Consider the following 20,784-nt stretch of genomic DNA (forward strand, 5'->3'; position numbering starts at 1 on the left):
CGCTGCAGTCCGCCGTAAATTACGCAGACTTCCACAAGGCGTGCCATGTACTTTTTGAGCGGGAACAGCAACTATATCGCTCACAAGCCGTCTCCGTCGAAATGTTGCATCGTGCAAGCCTTATTGTCCATTTGACTTGCTGACACACCATATATCCAGTTCGTGTTTGTTGTAAGCTCGCTTTTAACTGTCTATAAGCAACGTTACCACACCGTACTTAAGCCGTCACTTTCGCGCCGCGTAATCCCTGTTCTGCATCTGAGCAGTTCCAGAACACATCTCTCTCTACTGCCAAATTCACGCGCCAACCTGCATTTTCCGCGTTCTCGGGAATTTCCCTCACATTTAAACATTAATTTACACTATGCCAAGTTCACTATTTACAAATGGACATACCATAACATTACCATATTCAGTTACAGTATATATATATATATATATATATATATATATATATATATATATTTATAACTAATATTAAATTAATATTTTTACTATACGTAATAATATTACCCTAGTTTAATGCTTCTTTATTTCGTCGTCCGAGCGCAGCACTATTCAGATGCTGTCTTACTCGTAGCGCTGTTTCAGTTGACTGCCACCAGGTGGAAGCACCTGTGCTTTTGTTTGCGCAACAGATGGCATGAGTATTCACTTATTCAACTGCTGCGCCTTGGCTATGCCTCGTTGTGGCATTACGGTATCTGTGATGTTACAACCATATTAACTCCCCTGTTTGTACACTATAGCAGATCCAGTTGAACCCTTGCACTGGTATACTGTGTAGGTGTTTACAAAATGAATCTACTCCCCTCATGGTAGGATATACTCATCAATGCGTTGAAATCATAATATCCTTCCCTTATGGCTAGACATACGTGATTTTTTGCATGAATAGTAGTGTGATCACTTGCCGCACATGTCTGGTGATATGTCGGAACACTAACCACAGCAACTTTAGATTCCAACAGCATAACATTCCCAAGAAGAAACGTGATTAGCATTTATAGGTATATAGCGCCAGAAGAATTATGGTGCTCCAACACTAACACCAATTGGGTGTCGTTTCATACGGCCTCCTATAGCTTACCAGTAGCAAAAACTTGCCGCTGCGTCGTTGTTATTATATATTTGTCGAGAAATAAGGGATGTAATTACAATTGAAAAGCCCTCGAGTCTTTTATTTATGTTACATACGTTCTTGCACGATAGTCGGTGTATTCCAGGTTACAGACCCCTGTTAATTCTCTCGAAATACCTTCACGTTCCGACAGCAGTGTTCCATTAGTTAGAAGGCTGTCTATGCCTATACCTGTCACTGGCTGCTATGTAGAGAGCTATCACAACGCGGAAAAATAGCATACTGACGTTCATGGAGAAATTCGCCACCAAGTGGATGCTCTGGTACACATATTTTTTACGACAGGTATTGCTTCTAGTGATTTGTAGTCAAAGGTGTAATTGAATACTAACAGATCTCTTCAGTATTTTAGAGTCAACAGTTACATTTATCTAAATTCAGACCCATCGCCCATCGATACTCAGTCCTCTGCAAATTGCTTAGCTTACCAGAGTCGCAACCCTAGTATAGACAGGAACCTACATCTAAATCTGTATTCCACAAACCACTGCACGATGTGGACTACGTCATAGCAGTATTATCGATTTCTTCGTTCATTTTCCAGTCACATAAGTAATCATTGAGTAAAAATAAATGTCTGTATGCCTCGATATGTACCTTAAATGTACGCTACACCAGATATAGGTTTTTCAGTGGCCAATGAAGCCTTACTACTGCACCTTCACTGCATGAGGACTGCAAAAAGAAAATATGATACATCTACAATTCATCGATAACGAATGATTAGCCATAAATTTATCCCTGTACATGTCCTAATTTCTTTTATCATATTCCTCTGACTACTACGGTAAAAATACGACACTGCAACGTATCAGAGTCTTCATTGATAGTATAATGTTTCGACAGAAATACACTCCTGGAAATTGAAATAAGAACACCGTGAATTCATTGTCCCAGGAAGGGGAAACTTTATTGATACATTCCTGGGGTCAGATACATCACATGATCACACTGACAGAACCACAGGCACATAGACACAGGCAACAGAGCATGCACAATGTCGGCACTAGTACAGTGTATATCCACCTTTCGCAGCAATGCAGGCTGCTATTCTCCCATGGAGACGATCGTAGAGATGCTGGATGTAGTCCTGTGGAACGGCTTGCCATGCCATTTCCACCTGGCGCCTCAGTTGGACCAGCGTTCGTGCTGGACGTGCAGACCGCGTGAGACGACGCTTCATCCAGTCCCAAACATGCTCAATGGGGGACAGATCCGGAGATCTTGCTGGCCAGGGTAGTTGACTTACACCTTCTAGAGCACGTTGGGTGGCACGGGATACATGCGGACGTGCATTGTCCTGTTGGAACAGCAAGTTCCCTTGCCGGTCTAGGAATGGTAGAACGATGGGTTCGATGACGGTTTGGATGTACCGTGCACTATTCAGTGTCCCCTCGACGATCACCAGTGGTGTACGGCCAGTGTAGGAGATCGCTCCCCACACCATGATGCTGGGTGTTGGCCCTGTGTGCCTCGGTCGTATGCAGTCCTGATTGTGGCGCTCACCTGCACGGCGCCAAACACGCATACGACCATCATTGGCACCAAGGCAGAAGCGACTCTCATCGCTGAAGACGACACGTCTCCATTCGTCCCTCCATTCACGCCTGTCGCGACACCACTGGAGGCGGGCTGCACGATGTTGGGGCGTGAGCGGAAGACGGCCTAACGGTGTGCGGGACCGTAGCCCAGCTTCATGGAGACGGTTGCGAATGGTCCTCGCCGATACCCCAGGAGCAACAGTGTCCCTAATTTGCTGGGAAGTGGCGGTGCGGTCCCCTATGGCACTGCGTAGGATCCTACGGTCTTGGCGTGCATCCGTGCGTCGCTGCGGTCCGGTCCCAGGTCGACGGGCACGTGCACCTTCCGCCGACCACTGGCGACAACATCGATGTACTGTGGAGACCTCACGCCCCACGTGTTGAGCAATTCGGCGGTACGTCCACCCGGCCTCCCGCATGCCCACTATACGCCCTCGCTCAAAGTCCGTCAACTGCACATACGGTTCACGTCCACGCTGTCGCGGCATGCTACCAGTGTTAAAGACTGCGATGGAGCTCCGTATGCCACGGCAAACTGGCTGACACTGACGGCGGCGGTGCACAAATGCTGCGCAGCTAGCGCCATTCGACGGCCAACACCGCGGTTCCTGGTGTGTCCGCTGTGCCGTGCGTGTGATCATTGCTTGTACAGCCCTCTCGCAGTGTCCGGAGCAAGTATGGTGGGTCTGACACACCGGTGTCAATGTGTTCTTTTTTCCATTTCCAGGAGTGTACATCACCTTTCTCCCAAATGAAGCATACCTCCATAACATGAATCTAACAATATCACAGATTTTTCTGATATAATATCCACTGAATCCTTTACGTTGGTGCAACAACCTCACACCTCCACACATAATTCAGAGCTACTGAAAGAGTAGGGGGAGATTCAGGACTTCATCACAGCATTGCTCATTTCTTACCCCCACAAGCTGTTCGATGGTGAACCGAGCACGATACTGTATTCTGTGTAACGGCAACACCGTTTAGGATAGGGAAAGTTAGTTTTGTGCAATATTCTGAGCACAAGTTACAGCCAGGTGCGGGCCGGATTGCAGTGAGTTACGCACACCAACAGTTGCGAAGTAGAATAGAGGCCACAAGGCTGTCAAATTGCTGAAAGAGTATATGTAGCAGTTTTGCATGTTGCAAATCACAGGCAGAAGGCCCCCACTGACCAACCTAGCATGTTATGAGTACGTGACCCGAAGCAGCACATATGGCAAAACAGAGGCGCACAGCCACGTATAGATAGGTGCGAGTTTCTAACAAGATTCATTCGAGTGTGGCAGCTCTCCTGGACGGTGGGGCATGTCACACCACCAGCTACACGCAGCAGCAGATGGGGTGCCAGTGCTCCAGTCAACAGCGGGTCACTGGTTCGACCCTCTGAGGCCGACGCGGGGTCCGTAGCCAGCCAGTGGCAGGCCACTCCATAGCTCCCTACCATGAGCAATCGTCCTGGCTTCCAATACACGCCAGAGGTATACCGAGGGGAGGGCCCCAGATTCGGACACCGGATCATAGGCGCTTATTGTTGCCACGATCTCAGCCACGCCAGTGAAATGCATGTAGCTGGCCGCCTGTAGCTCACACCGAGCAGCACTGAGTCGGCGGGGATGCAGACCACCGAGTCGACTGCTGACATCCTGACGACACCACAACTCCTTTTCTGTACATGGCCGACTCACAGCAGTGCGTGCATGGGTCGCTGAGGTAGCCAATCTGCACCAAACCATTTTGCAGACAGCGAAGTAGTGTCCTCAGCATTGCGGGACCCAGTGAGAACGAGAGTATTGGGGGCACTGTAGTTGGAAACAATAAATCACTTGGAAAGCTCGGACGAGTCTTAATACGGTGCCTTCTACCTCTTCCCGTTACATTTAGTGTTGCTGTTACATTCGGTGGCCGAAGTTACCACTATATATGGTGTCAGAATAGCGGACGTTGTCTGTCCAGTACAACGTTCAAGCCCACCGCCCGCATTATATTCACAAGATGTGGTGAGTTTTGACCAGTTTTCTTTTGAGTATTGGACGTTTTCTTGCATTTCTGTGTTTTTTGGTATGGCTCATGGCAGGCCATTTTAGATGTTTTATGTGGGCATAAGAATTAGTGTTAGTGTATTTGGGGCTGTAAGATTTTTTTGTGGTACAGATTTTGTTGGGAAAAGTAGCACAATTGACAGCAGACAACACGCAGTTGAGAAATGAATTAACATTTAAAAATGAGCGGGAAACCGTATCTGATCAGTCGTTGTTGCCTAGGATGCAGGAGATTGATCCAACTGCCGCGAGTTTGATTATTTCGTTTTCTGGCAAGACATATGAGGATATGCTTGTGGAGGACTTGGAGACTTCAGCGGTGGTGAATCGTTGGTCTGATGAGCAGTTGTTACATATAGCCAAGATTAGAACAATGGGTGAAGCGAAAAAATATGTAATGTGTTCTGAGGCCTTAAGGAAGGCAGAACAGTTTAAGCAGTTAAAGGAAGGTCTTTTACAAAGGTACGAAAAACAGAATAGCACTCGGTACTTTAGAGAAAGGTTAAGTACAACGTCAAAGAGACAGGGGGAGACGATGGAAAAATTTGCGGGCAGGATAAGGGAAATTAACGAGTATACTTACGAGTTGGGTCAGAGCGATGAAGCGAATAGTGTTCTGTTGCAGGAGGCCGAGCAAAGAGCACTTTATGTATTTTTGGGAGGGTTACCGCCGCATATGTCACGGAAAGTGCGTGAAGGGACTCCGAAAGATTTGTATTCAGCCATTCAGCTGGCAATTCAATGTGAGGAAACAGACGTGGCAACAGGGGTATGCAAGAGGCAAACAGTGTTTACAGTGGGTGTGAAAAGTTTTAAGTTTGGTTTTAAGGGACATGTGCTGAGGCAATGTACCCAGTCACCAAGGAATAAAGGAAGGAGTGGAAATCGGCAGTGGGGAGGATGGAGAAGTGGAGATAGGAGAGGTGAACAAGCATTAAACGGCAGAGGGGGCCCAAGACCCACCTAAGGGAGTTCCCGTTTAATTTCAATGCTATGAATGCGTATGCAGAGGTGGAATGTTCAGTGGTAGGATCCATAGGAACTAAAAAGTTTAAGATTTTGTTGTACACAGGGGCGCAAGTGTCAGTGGCTACTAGGTATATAATGGGGCGAAGGGGGCTAGACCCACCATGTTATAGGTTGCGTGGAGTGGGGGATAAGGAGGTCACGCCTTTGGGGTCGGTGACAGTTGACTTTCGAATAGAGAAAGTCCAATTTAATTCATGCATGGAGGTAGTACCATGGGTAAGTGAGGGCTGCAACATGATCCTAGGAGTAGATTTCTTGCATCAACATCATGCCAAAATTGACCTTGGACAACGAACTGTGGAACTTGGTAGAATGTTATTTCAGCTAGGGGAAACTGTTGTCAATGCAGAGCTGACGCGAAGGGCGTTTTGGGTAAGTGTGGAGTCAAATCTACCTGTGGGTACAGTATGTGTTATTGAACCATTGGAGGATAATGAAGTTTTGGGTCCATTGGGTTGTCTGGTGAAACATAGTGTTGTATGCATACAGGAGGAGAACGATGGGCGAGTCGTTCCCATGAACGTGGATAATTTTAGTGCTGTAGACGAGAATTTGAGGAAAGGAGTATTAGTAGCAAATTTGGATGTGCTAGATGACGAAGACTGGTGTCGAGAGGTAGGCGAAGTGATCAACCACTAACTGCCGATAGAACTGCATTGCATGACAAAGTTAAGCATTTGAAAGGAGGAGAAAGAGAGCATATGGAAGAATTATAGTGGGAATTTAAGGATTTGTTTTTTCCACAAGGGCCGTTACCAGCCACTCCTTTGGTTCAACACAGTATACCAACAGGGAATGAAGCATCTGTTTACCATAAACCTTACAGAATAGCGAGGTATTTGCAGCCGATTGTGGAGGATTTCATTGATCAGCAGCTTGCAGACGGTATTATAGAGCACAGTAGCAGTTACTGGGGAGCGGGCATTGTCATTGTACCTAAAAAATCTATGGATGGAACTAAGGAATACAGATTCTTTTGTGACTACCAATACCTCAATAATAAAACAGTAACGAATGCATACCACATTCTAAACATATCGGAAACTTTGGATCACTTAGGACAGTGTCAGTACTTTTCTACGATGGATTTGACAAGTGGTTATTTCAGTTAGAGGTAGCTCCAGAGGATCGTCCAAAAACTGCTTTCCCTACTCCTGGAGGCCATTATCACTATGGGGCATGTCACACCACCAGCTACATGCAGCAGCAAATGGGGCGCCAGCGTTTCAGTCCATGGTGGATCGCTGGTTCGACCCTCTGAGGCTGACACGGGGTCCGTAGCCAGCCAGTGGCAGGCCACTCCACAGCTCGCTGCAATGGGCAGTCGTCCTGTCTTCCAACACATGCAGGAGGCATCCTGAGGCGAGGGTTGTAGATTTGGACACCGCCTCACGGGCGCTTGTTGTCGCCGCGATCTCAGACATGCTGGCGAGCAGCATGCAGCTGGCCGCCTGTGGCTCACACCGAGAAGGGCTGAGTCTGCAGGGACACAGACTGCTGAGTCGACTGCCGGCCCCCTGACGCCGCCGCAACTCTGTTGCTGTACGAGGCCGACTCACATCAGTGCGTCCACAGGTCACTGAGGCAGCCATTCCGTGCCAAGCCATTTCGCAGACAGCAAAGTGGTGTCCTCAGCATTGCGGGACCCAGTGATGCAGATCGAGAGAAACGGGTGCACTGTAGTTGGAAACAATACGAGCAATAAAGCTCGGACGAGTCTTAATATGGTGCCTTCTACCTCTTCCTGCTACATTTGGTGCTGCTGTTACATTCGGTGGCCTGGGTATATCCACATGGAGCTGGGTATATCCACATGGGTAGCACACATATGCATAGTGTTAGTTATTTATTTAGAAGGAAACCAAGTACTTACACATTTTTCCAACCACTGTACATTGAGAGCTAATTGACAAACAATTACAAGCCGGACCAAATCAGTGTCAGTGTTTCCTCCAGCAACAGCAGTCATCTTACTATCTCTTATGCTTTGATCCGAATTGTAGCGCCACAGTCTTTTTGTGACATATCGACGGGATTTGCGGTCACTTGCCTCCTACACTTTTACTTCGTAGTGAGTGGGTCACATCCTACATGAAAATCCATGCAAATGAATCTGAGCCTAACATATTCTTCTGTAAGATTACTGATTTGTCAGTTCTTAGTGCCTGGGTTGCATCCCTGAAGATACCAGCAAATGAATCCAAATTCAACATATTCATTCTACTTCAGATTGGTCCAGATTCTTACTGCTAGGCATTTTATGCCAGTTAATGCTTCCAATAACAATGTACGGGATTTCTAGTCCTATTAATGTTCACTAGATTTAGTTATGTTCAGGTCAACTACCATCTCCACCACAGGTCTTCTCATTTGCTTGCAGACAACTCCATCACCTATTAATATCCCACATCTATAACAAATACGTTGCAATCGGCTTTATAGTGCATGGTGTAGTGTATATCACACCAGTATTAACGATTACCCTTCTTTCATGATCTCACAAGCAGATTGAGTAATAAATTGTCTATATACGTCCATACATATTCTAATCTATCCATATATTTCCAGGAGAAATACATCGTCTTTTCTAGAGAATTTTCTTTCTGTTACGTATTTGAATGCAGTAAGCCAACCTATACAATCCTAGCAGATTAGTCACATCACATGAACAGATGTGGTCTCACAGTATTGGTAGACAGCAACTATGTAGTGCCGAGTTGATGTTACTGTTCACCAGAATCTATCATTAACCACAAACAGGGCTATGTGCCTTAATTTCATGATAGCAGCTGAAATGACCTCATAGTTATAGTGGAAACTGACAATGTATAGTGAGGTACGAAGGTAGGGCTCGTTCAAATAGAGTGGGGGGAAGCTGTATGGCAAATTGACATTATCGAGTGGCAGATAACGGCTAAGTGCGACACATTATGTCTCAGACAACAACACTGTTAGTGCAGCAATTACTCACTGTGCTTGGTGTTGCTACGTTAAAATTAACAGCTCAAGAGGCATCACAGGACATATTTTAAAGCAACAAAGTGCCGTGAACACACACGGTGTGAAAGAAGTGGTATCTTCTGCAGAGGAGCGAGAGTAGATCTGTGCTATTGTTTGCTTAAGATAGTGGGAGCGTTGAGATGGTGATGTGCGAATTCGTGATTTTGGTCACTCAATCATTCTAAGATCAATGAAAGTTCATTTCAAGATGGTGTACCTATTGCAACAGGTGTTGCATGCAATAAATGTGGAATTCAAAGCATACAAAATAAGTTCTTACCACACTGTCAATTAGTTTTCAAATGTCACTCAGTGCTATTTAAGAACAATGATGCTATGGATTGTACTCCCTCCAACCATTAACAAATCTTTCATCAAAACTAAAGTCTTCAGGGACATATACATGCATATAGACTCTATCCTGATTGCGATATGTAACCAGCTTATGATGAATATACAGCTCATCCAGCGACGCATGGAATCAGATGTCTGTAACATAGTTACTAATCGTATGTTAGGACTATTTAAGTAAAGTGATGCTGTGTCTGGTACTCCCTCCCACCATTAACAAATGTGCTATCAAAATTACAGTCTTCCATGCCATATATGTGCATACAGATACCGGGGTGGGGCAACAATCACTGAAGGTGAACAGTCTCTACAATATACTACTTTTATTTACAGAGTGAAACATTAAGAGATAGTCTATTACAAAGCATAAAGCGATTAAATTGGTTACAATTGTATTTTTCGAAGAGAGGAATGTTTTAGATTCTTATCTGTTCTGGGTTGGCGTGATGTGGCAACGACGGTAGAAGCAGTTTGAAGTTGCTGATATGAATGCTATAAGTTCATCCAACCGTCTCCTTGGCATTAAAGTATCCTCTTTTCTTACACCCTGTTTCGACTGATGGTGGTAATAAGTGGCATAGCATCCATTTGTCGTAGGTTGGAACAAAGTAACTGATTATGCAGCACCTGAAGATCGTATTAGTTCAATAACTTCCCAATTGCGAAGTTAGACAGTCCATCTACTGTTAATATTCATGGTTCATAATAACACTGTTCCCACGAAAACAGTCACTTACATAGCGAAACAGTTCACAGTTTCCACATTGGCAGTTAGTGTTTTAGCACACGTTATATATCGTAGTAAAGAAAATGCGCAATATTAAATTCACCGTTTATGTAACGCAGCTCAATTCTAAACCGACGACGATACTGCCTGTTCACGAGTGCATTGTCACTGCCACAACCATCGTTCTGCAAAAGCCAACAGCATTTGTGTAATACAACGACTGTTCATAATATCCATCATAAAGTCAAATTTCAAACCGGTCTAACACAAGGAAGTCCGATATTAATATCGCATTAAACGCACTCCATTACTACAGTCTAACGTAACAGTCGCGACACTCACTGCTGTAGAAGTTGTTACCGTTTGATAGATGGAGCGACACTACCACTCCAAGCGGCGAGTAAGGTGAACTTCGTAATCGTAGTGTTTGAGTTGTTTTCTTGCCTCCAAGGGTTTGTGTAGTACCAGAAGGCATACATGTTTCTAAAAATGATTCTAAAATAAGCGCAAGTGTGGACAAAAACCATGAATCGAGTGGGAAGCCACAACACATTCGTGAATAAACACTTGTGACGTTGGATAGAATTGCAGATTACCACGTTGATATCAAAAGAATAAAAACACACAGATTCACACGTAAGAAGCACAGACATGTGCCTCTACATGCAAAAGCGATCGACTGCTCATTTACGACCTTCATCTTTATATTATTCTAAGTGGGATAAGCGACTGCCAAATAGTAGGAGAAATACTTTGGAAACACTATAGTGAGCTGATTAAATTACATTTCACGCAAAATATTTGAATAATTTTCAAACAATCTGTCAGTGAACAAGGTGCCAACAAAATGTCTTATCATGGAGGAAGCAAGGAAAATTAAGTGACTAACAACAGAAGTGAATGAAATACATACCAAACATCATGCTTTTGTAAGACACAAATAAATGCACTTAATCTAACCACTTAATCGTCAAAGCAGGTCTGTGTTGACGATTCACACGAATCTGCCACTGATACATGGAGAGTTGTACTGGCTGCTTCTGTGTCATAGGACTGTTTTACAGCTTTAGATAGATTGTCGAGTCTTTGTGGCAGTTTCCTCTTCATCGTCAGTTGAGTTGGCTTATTTGGGATGTCAAACAGTGTGGGTACTGCATTCCACACAGGTTTATTATTGTCTGCGTTCATGAACTGGTTTTGTTCGAAATGTAGCGAACGAAACCTAATATTTTTATACAGGTAAACTGGGTCTTCTTTCATAAGAACTTCTCGTCTGCAATTAACTAGCCATTTTCAGCTGCTAAAACGAAACATTAACCATTAATACACATGTAGTTTGCAGGTGAATCCTGACGATACAGCTTAGTAACATGATGGTATATACCTCTCAGGATCCTTAGGAAACCTGAAAAAGGCAACTGTGGTGTCTTCTTCCTGTTGTTGCTGCAATTTATTGTGCTACAAACGCTCCCGCTTGTAAAAACCACTGTACAAATCAAAATAAACAACCAATATTCGCTTTCACAATCACGCCGAACGCAGAGTTTAAGTTACTGGCCGCTTGGGGCGCTGCTTGCGCCGTAGGCAACAAAATCGAGGCGAAGTGTCGCGGATGTTATGTGAGACCGTGTCATTACTGCACACAGTACTTGCTTCCGTATCACCATGCTTGCGCACCATCTGCCACTGTCTGCTCACTGGTCGACCCAACAACTATCGATGCCTCTCTCGCTCGACAGTTCTTACAAAACTTCTGCCTACTGCATTCCGTTTCATACAATACATTTAATAAAACTATTTGAAAGACCACCAGAAACAAAGTCCAAGTCTTTACAAAAGGATCTCGTATAAAAAATAGCACAGGAAACATAGTCATACGCACTTCATATTCTACACTATATAACAAATGAAAAATATTCTACATCATCAGAAATATATCTATGGAGTACAAGAAAGGAAAAGAAAGGAAAAAAATTATATCTCGTTATTAGCCATGGCATCGCACTCACTCCTGTTACTGCCCCATGGTGGCAAGGCTCTTTTCTTTCTGCATGACTTTTCTACTGACCAAGCCTTAAAATGATTCCTATAAGTTTGTTGCACCCTACAAGACTCAAAAACTGGTTGCAGCTCCTCTCCTACTTCAGGTAACAACTAACTGCCAACCAGAATTTGAAATGCGTATTACGTGGTTTCCTCCTTTTACCTATTATGCATCACTTCCTCCCAGCTCCCACTGTCTTTGAAGCCATTTCCAATTCCGCCTAAAGGGTACAAAATATTTCTACCCTGTTTCACAATTCTCTTATCTCGATTACATAATCTGCAACTCCATGGGAGAGCCTCCTCTAACATTTAACCAGTTGCAGCCACCCCAAGGAAACATTAACTCATAGTCCTGACAAGTTTCTCCAGCACTAATTAACAAACAGCAATAGCCATATTGTCACATGTGATGCTATTTTTACCTTAAAGTAAAAATCACAAACATACACTAACAATACAATAAAGAAAGGGTTAGTGAAAATAACTTTTGGTGTGATGTGATTCTTCAACTAAACCTGTGAAACCGAATATCTCTAGCAGGGAGAAGGCGGCCATCCAGCAACTACGAGAAGATTCAGATCGTGGTCTTACCAGCCAACAAAGGCAACACAACTGTGAGCTTATCTCATCAGGATGACATTGAAAAAACGCAGAGCTTGCTAGAAGACAGCGCATATTGGAGGATCAACACCCATCCTACCAAGCGAGTCGAGAGGAACACCACGCCTCTTCTCAAAGAATCCAGCTTACCAGACGATGTTGTGAAGAGAACAATACTTTACGCACTCTCGAAGATACACAAAGAGGGAGTGTCTTTACACCTGACTGTCAGCAACATTGGTGCTCCAAACATACTCACTTGCAAAATACCTGAAGGATATGCTTAGCCACGCGAAGTGGCCTTGCGGTTTGAGGCGCCATGTCACGAACTGCGCGGCCTCTCCCGCCAGAGGTTCGAGTCCTCCCTCGGGCATGGGTGTCTGTATAGTTCTTAGCATAAGTTAGTTTAAGTAGTGTGTAAGTCTAGGGACGGATGACCTCAGCAGTTTGGTCCCTTAGGAACCCACACACACATTTGAACATTCTGAATATGCTTAGCCCTTAGGCTGGAAAATGTCCACATTGTATTCGCAAATCAGTGGATTCTGTCGGGCGTCTTAACAAATTCAGACTTCGTGATTCAGACATGCTTGTAATTTTCGATGTTGTCTCTCTCTTCACAAGGGTGCCTTTTCAGGAATGTTTGGAACTTATTGGTCAGAAATTGGACACAGAGACGACCAACCTTTCTTAGTCACGTCCTAACTCCGACATACTTCCTCTTCGATGGAGGATACTACGAGCAGACGGAAGGAGTAGCCATGGGAAGACCACTTTCACCAGTCGCCGCCAACTTGTGCATAGAACATTTCGAGGATGAAGACCTGGATTCAGCACAGTGGAAACTTAAATGTTTCTGCTGCTATGTTGACGGCACCTTTGTCGTATGACCACATGGTAGAGACAAGCTGAATAGTTTCCTTATACATCTCAGTTCCATACACCAGACACCAAGTTTACCATGGAAATCGAAGTGGATGGAGCGCTCCCCTTTCTGGATGTCCTTGTTAAAAGAGGAGCAGAAGGCACATTGGCTACAACGTGTACCATAATAAGATGGAAACTTACTTTTACTTACATGCAAACAGTTGCCTCTATCCAGCACAGAGGAATGGCATCATCAAAACATTGGTTCACAGGGCCCATACCCTGTCTGACAAAGAGAGCCTTAAACAAGAACTTGAATACCTGAAGCCGGTTTTCCTGAAAACGGCTACACAGAGAAGTAGATTCGGAGAGCTCTACATCCCACACTGACTGTACAACCAGAGAAAACATCAGCACGGTGGGGGCATAGCATTTATTACGTTCTGTGGCGCTTTATCGGGAAAGACAGGTCGACTTCTTCTAAAGCATCAAGTGAAGACTGTCTTCCACCCACCAATTAAGATGCAGGCACTGCTTGGTAATGTCAAGGACGATCTAGGACAACGGAAATCCGGGGTCTACCAGATGCCCTGCGAATGTGATATGTCTAGTACCTCCTGCCGCGGAAGTCGAACACGCGCCAGAACAAATGGACGTGGCCAGCCCATAGAGAGCTCCGCGTCCGCGGCGGCTTTTCCGCGCAGCGGCTCTCGCGCAGCGAGGGCGCCACCGCTACACCACGTGCAGACCGTGGCCAATAGCCGCTCTCTCCGGTTTCGTATATAGAGACCCGCTCTGCCCTAGTCCAGTCAGTCTGGTACTCGCTCTGGACTGCGTCTCTATCTCGGCGGTACTGCGTTCTGGTCGTTGCTCCTTGTTGAAATTTGCCTGGCTCTGGTTCCGAGTGGATTTACTGTTGGTGTTTGGTGTTGTGGTTTCTACAAGCCTCCGTTGTTTATCTCTTCCTTGTTGTGTCGGTTATAGTCGGTTGTTGTCGGTTGTCGTTGGTCTGTCGTCCGACTCGTCCTGTGTTTACCCGGTGGTGCGTGCTCCACCGCCGGCGGCTTCCCCGCCTGGCGGCTCCGATCTCGCAGCCCAAGGCGTTCCCGTGGTTGGTTTTGGTTACTACAGTATGACTTACATAGGTCAAACGGTGCATAATATCGAAGATCGTTGCCAAGAATATCAACAGCACACCAGACTGCAGCAGCCTAACAAGTTGGCGGTTGCCGAACATTGCCTCTCGGAATTACACAGAAGGAATTACGACCAGACCAAGGTTCTGATACAGACGTCCAAATACTGGGATTGTGTCATTAGAGGATCTATCGAGATTCGAGTTCAGGAACCGCTGATCAATTGAGATAGGAGTTGGATCCTTAGTAAGGCCTGGAAACCAGCTTTCCTTCTTATTAAAAGGAGAAAGAAGACATCCCACCACGAATGGACTTCGAGAAGAGGCAGAGATACCAAGAACACGCCCCCAGCCCGCGTCCCTGGGTGCGGACCGCGAATGGAACGGATGCTGGACGCCCTTCCCTGGGCGCGGACTGCGTTCTGGAGGGAGAGATAAAAGCCTGGCGCCGGCGCCTAGGCGGTCAGCTCGTCAGCGCACCTGATGATGGTAACGTGGTCGCTTGCCGAAATATTGTGTCCGTTGGACACTAAGTCTCGTCTGTTCACCAGTGAACTCTTTCGTCAACTTTTGATGTTTTGAGCTGCTATTTGGTGTTGCGTGTTTCTATTGTCTGTACGTATTTTTTTTTTACTAGATGACACATAGGCTCAATAGCTGACAAATGTGTTGTGGGGATGTAACTCCATGAAGTCAACCAGAACAATATCACTCCTGTGAGGTGGCTCAAGTAACTTCTGTCGACCTGGGGTTAGCTCGCTCTGATCGATGTTTATGACACCATGCTTTGTAACTTGTAGGACAATAAAATACATTTGCATGGAATCGTACGACCTGTTAGTTATTATTAGACGTAAGTACTATCCCGAATACTGTACCTCCTGCTGTGGTGACTCCGAAATTTCAACCGCGCCGCATTTAAAATGTAAAATCTCTCGCGCCAGTCCGCTGTCCTGCAATGTTGCAGCTACCTCCAGCTGAACTGTTTCCTGCTCTGAGAGACGTCAGTCTCGTCTCTTTTTCAACGCCTGTGAATTCCACAAACTTTCCAGGCCTCAGTCTGGTACAATTTCGCCAAAACCTGATCGAAGTGTCTGATCTGGCAATGTGTCGTGATCCGACGACAATGCTTCCATTGTTTCCATGTCTGCCACTCCAGACTCATGCCGCTTTACACTAAGGTGGCCAGTGATGTGTGTCGAATTGTCAGTGTGACCTTGCCAGTGACAGAACAGTAATGATTCAGGGTGACTATTTGCCCAGCAATTCTCCTATGATAACGAATGTAATTCCACATAAACAACGGCTTTCTGCTGCCTCATTCATCAGTACACATAGTGCTCTGAGTTTCCATGTGGAATATAACGACAGTAACTCACGTGGACACTCCTTTAGTGCCAGTGGATCTATATGCATTAACATTCCCATTGTTTAGTAAAACTATACAGACACCCATCAGAGCACCGCAATAGTTTGTTTGTTTATTTGTCCTTTTAATCATTTTTGTACAAGATATGCACAGGGTGATGCACAAACATACAACTGATATTGGACATATCATAGCGTGATGTAGTGGTTTAATGACATGAGGTGATGGGATGGGGATGTACAAACATAGTTTTACACAGTTATTAATTATTTTAGTTTAATTTCTTCCTTACATATGAACAAAACACATGCCTGGTTGGAATAATTAAAGTACAGCACACACTTTGCTTATTTTTAGGTGGAATGAACACAAAAAATGGCTCTGAGCACTATGGGACTCAACTGCTGAGGTCATTAGTCCCCTAGAACTTAGAACTAGTTAAACCTAACTAACCTAAGGACATCACAAACATCCATGCCCGAGGCAGGATTCGAACCTGCGACCGTAGCGGTCTTGCGGTTCCAGACTGCAGCGCCTTTAACCGCACGGCCACTTCGGCCGGCAAATGAACACAAAACTAATTTACACATTTTATGTTAATGTTTACTTCTTGTACAAAATGCATTCCTGCAACTGATTTCATGTTTCTTTTCACACACATGGGCCAAAATTCAGATACTGATTAAAAGCATGCAGGTTCTCAGAATCTTGTTAAACAAAGGCAGAGACTTCCTGTTCCTTATTTCTGGTGGCAGGCTTGGATGCTTCGATAAATGATAGGTTTTTGAAGGTGGAGGTATACATGTTTTAAACATGAGGTTTCATTTTTTTTGTTGTACCTTGATCATGAACACTCACATGTTTGTTTAATTTAGTAATATGACTCTTTGCGAATTTGCATGTTTCCAACACGTTGAGACCGCCAAGAGGAAGAATGAGTGAACTTTGGAAGAGAGGTCAGCAGCTGTCAGTTGGCTTTGCACTGTTTATTATTCTCACAGCTCTCTTATGCATAAGGAGGATGTCTTTGGTACGTGTGGAGTACCCCCACAATAAGATACTATACTGCATTACACTATGCAATTGCACGTACTAAACAGTGCAGACAGTCTCACCGCTTGTGCGGTGTGTGATGATACATAAGGTGTAACATACCTGGTTCAACTTACTATTCATTTTCCTGATGTGTCTTTCCCACTTTAAGGTATGCCGGATTCACAGGCCTAAAAATCTTGTTTCTGATGTGTGAAATATTACAAATCCATGTAGTCCATATCAGGCATAAATTTAGTGGTTTGCAAAAACAGACATAATGTCTTAAGGGATAACAGAAATCAGTGATTTTATAATGTTACTTATAATCCGACGCAGCATGTGAAAGTTGTTGGATTTGGAAGGGTTACTCCTGTAACTGAAATATCAGATCTGAAGATGGTTCTGAATGAACCGAAACCGGTCATATGAATAAAAAACTTGCAATCAAGACCAATTATAAGTAACATAATTTAGTGGTTCTCAAATGGAAGTTTAGAGAGGCAGTTTTCTTTGTATTGACTGTCAGAGTATTTATGTCAAACCAGTCACTCAGCTCATTTGCAATTTTGGTTATGGTCTCTTGCAGCTATGGTCTTTTCTGCTGGTTAGGAGGATACTGTTGTCATCTGCAAAGAGTGTACTAGAAATGGCATTGATGTTCAACAGTAAGTCATTAATGTAAAGAAGTAACAGAATGGCTCCAACTATTGAACCTTGGGGTACAACTTTGAGATATTGCCATAGTCAGAGCAGTAAGTTTCAATATGTCCTTGATTCTTTTGTGTAATTGGTACTTTTTGTTTCCAGTTTGGGATATATGATCTGAACCCCACAATCTATTGGTTACGAACTGTAGATTAAAACTGAAGAAACTACAAAAAGGTGGGAATTTAAGGAGATGGGACCTGGATAAACTGACTAAACCAGAGGTTGTACAGAGTTTCAGAGAGAGCATAAGGGAACAATTGACAGGAATGGGGGAAAGAAATACAGTAGAAGAAGAATGGGTAGCTTTGAGGAATGAAATAGTGATGGCAACAGAGGATCAAGTAGGTAAAAACACGAGGGCTAGTAGAATTCCTTGGGTAACAGATGAGATGCTGAATTTAATTGATGAAAGGAGAAAATACAAAAATGCAGTAAGTGAAGCAGGCAAAAAGGAATACAAACATCTCAAAAATGAGATCGATAGGAAGTGCAAAATGGCTAAGCAGGCATGGCTAGAGGACAAATGTTAGGATCTAGAGGCTTATCTCACGAGGGGTAAGATAGATACTGCCTACAGGAAAATTAAAGAGACCTTTGGAGAAAAGAGAGCCACTTGCATGAATATCATGAGCTCAGATGGAAACCCAGATCTAAGCAAAGAAGGGAAAGCAGAAAGGTAGAAGGAGTACATAGAGGGTCTATACAGGGGCCATGTTCTTGAGGACAATATTACGGAAATGGAAGAGGAGGTGGACAAAGATGAAATGGGAGATATGATACTGCGTGATGAGTTTGAAAGAGCGCTGAAAGACCTAAGTCGAAACAAGGCCCTGGGAGTAGACAACATTCCATTAGAACTACTGACAGCCTTGGGAGAGCCAGTCCTGACAAAACTCTACCATCTGGTGAGCAAGATGTATGAGAAAGGCGAAATTCCCTCAGACTTCAAGAAGAATATAGTAATTCCAGTCCCAAAGAAAGCAGGTGTTGACAGATGTGAAAATTACCAAACCATCAGTTTAATAACTCACAGCTGCAAAATACTAACGCGAATTCTTTACAGACGAATGGAAAAAATGGTAGAAGCTGATCTCGGGAAAGATCAGTTTGGATTCCATAGAAATGTTGGAATGCATGAGGCAATACTGACCCCACGAATTATCTTAGAAGAAAGATTAAGGAAAGGCAAACCTACGTTTCTAGCATTTGTAGACTTAGAGAAAGCTTTTGACAATGTTGACTGGAATACTCTCTTTCAAATTCTGAAGGTGGCAGGGGTAAAATACAGGGAGCGAAAGGCTATTTACAATTTGTACAGAAACCAGATGGCAGTTACAAGAGTCGAGGGGCATGAAAGGGAAGCAGTGGTTGGGAAGGGAGTGAGTCAGGGTTGTAGTCTCTCCCCGATGCTATTCCATCTGTATATTGAGCAAGCAGTAAAGGAAACAAAAGAAAAGTTCGGAGTAGGTATTAAAATCCATGGAGAAGAAATAAAAACTTTGAGGTTCGCCGATGACATTGTAATTCTGTCAGAGACAGCAAAGGACTTGGAATAGAAGTTGAACGGGATGGACAGTGTCTTGAAAGGAGGGTGTAAGATGAACATCAACAAAAGCAAAACAAGGATAATGGAATGTAGTCGAATTAAATCGGGTGATGCTGAGGGAATTAGATTAGGAAATGAGACACTTTAAGTAGTAAAGGAGTTTTGCTATTTGGGGAGTAAAATAACTGATTATGGTCGAAGTAGAGAGGATATAAAATGTAGACTGGCAATGGCAAGGAAAGCGTTTCTGATGAAGAGAAATTTGTAACATCGAGTATTGATTTAAGTGTCAGGAAGTCGTTTCTGAAAGTATTTGTATGGAGTGTAGCCATGTATGGAAGTGAAACATGGACAATAAATAGTTTAGACAAGAAGAGAATAGAAGCTTTCGAAATGTGGTGCTACAGAAGAATGCTGAAGATTAGATCACATAACTAATGATGAGGTATTGAATAGAATTGAGGAGAAGAGGAGTTTGTGGCACAAGTTGACTAGAAGAAGGGATCGGTTGGTAGGACATGTTCTGAGGCATCAAGGGATCACCAATTTGGTACTGGAGGGCAGCGTGGAGGGTAAAAATCGTAGAGGTAGTCCAAGAGATGAATACACTAAGCAGATTCAGAAGGATGTAGGCTGCAGTAGGTACTGGGAGATGAAGAAGCTTGCACAGGATAGAGTAGCATGGAGAGCTGCATCTAACCAGTCTCAGGACTGAAGACCACAACAAAAAACAACCAATTCAGAGGGAATCCTCTGATGCCACATGACTGCAGTTTGGCAAGTGGAATATTGTGATCTATGATGTCAAATGCCTTTGACAAATCTAGGAAGATCCCAGTGCTTTTTGTTTCTTGTCTAGAGGCATCTAGAGAGGAGTTTATGTACTCATATACACTTGTTGTTGTAGATTTTTTTCTCCCGAAGCCATGCTGGGGATCTGACAGGATTTGGTTATCTCCCAGAAAGCTTATTAATCTTTGACAGATTAAACTCTCCAGAAGTTTACCAAACAAGGGTAACAATATAGATAGATCTGTAGATCTGTAATTTTCCACATTCTTTTTCTCACCTTTCTTAAAGACTGGGATTTCTTACAGATTGGGAAAACTTGCGCCACTTTCATACAATCAGGATATGTACCTGTAATCAGCGATGAGTTGTACACATTAGAGAGGGGGACTACAGTTCTTTAACATGAAATCTGGATTGTCGTCGATTCTAGATGACAGTGTGTTTTTTAGACTCTCTTTGCTTAATATAACTTCAGCAGCACCAGTTTCTCTCAAGAATAAGAATTTTACAGAAGTTTTGATTTTGTTTTGTCTATTGGGTGTTGGTGTTGGCTTGTTCATACTTTGCAAAAATATTTGCAACTTCTAGTGGATTTGCAGTTTTGGAATTGTTGGTCAACTGTGGCCCCTGTTTAAACCGTTTCCAACTATTTACCAACTCCCAGACAAAATAAAATGGGCTCAAGTGATCTTCACAGACATAAAAGTGAACTATCTGATATGGACTTAGTTGTCATGCAGCCTTCGCCCACTGTCATCCGCATTGCAACCACTGCCACATCTCCTGAGTGGCATCACATCTCAGCCCCCCACCCCATTTTCAGTTGCAGCCATCACAGCTAAATACTGCAAG

Source organism: Schistocerca americana, chromosome 4 (genome assembly GCF_021461395.2).
Source record: "Schistocerca americana isolate TAMUIC-IGC-003095 chromosome 4, iqSchAmer2.1, whole genome shotgun sequence".
Taxonomy (NCBI): Eukaryota; Metazoa; Arthropoda; class Insecta; order Orthoptera; family Acrididae; genus Schistocerca; species Schistocerca americana.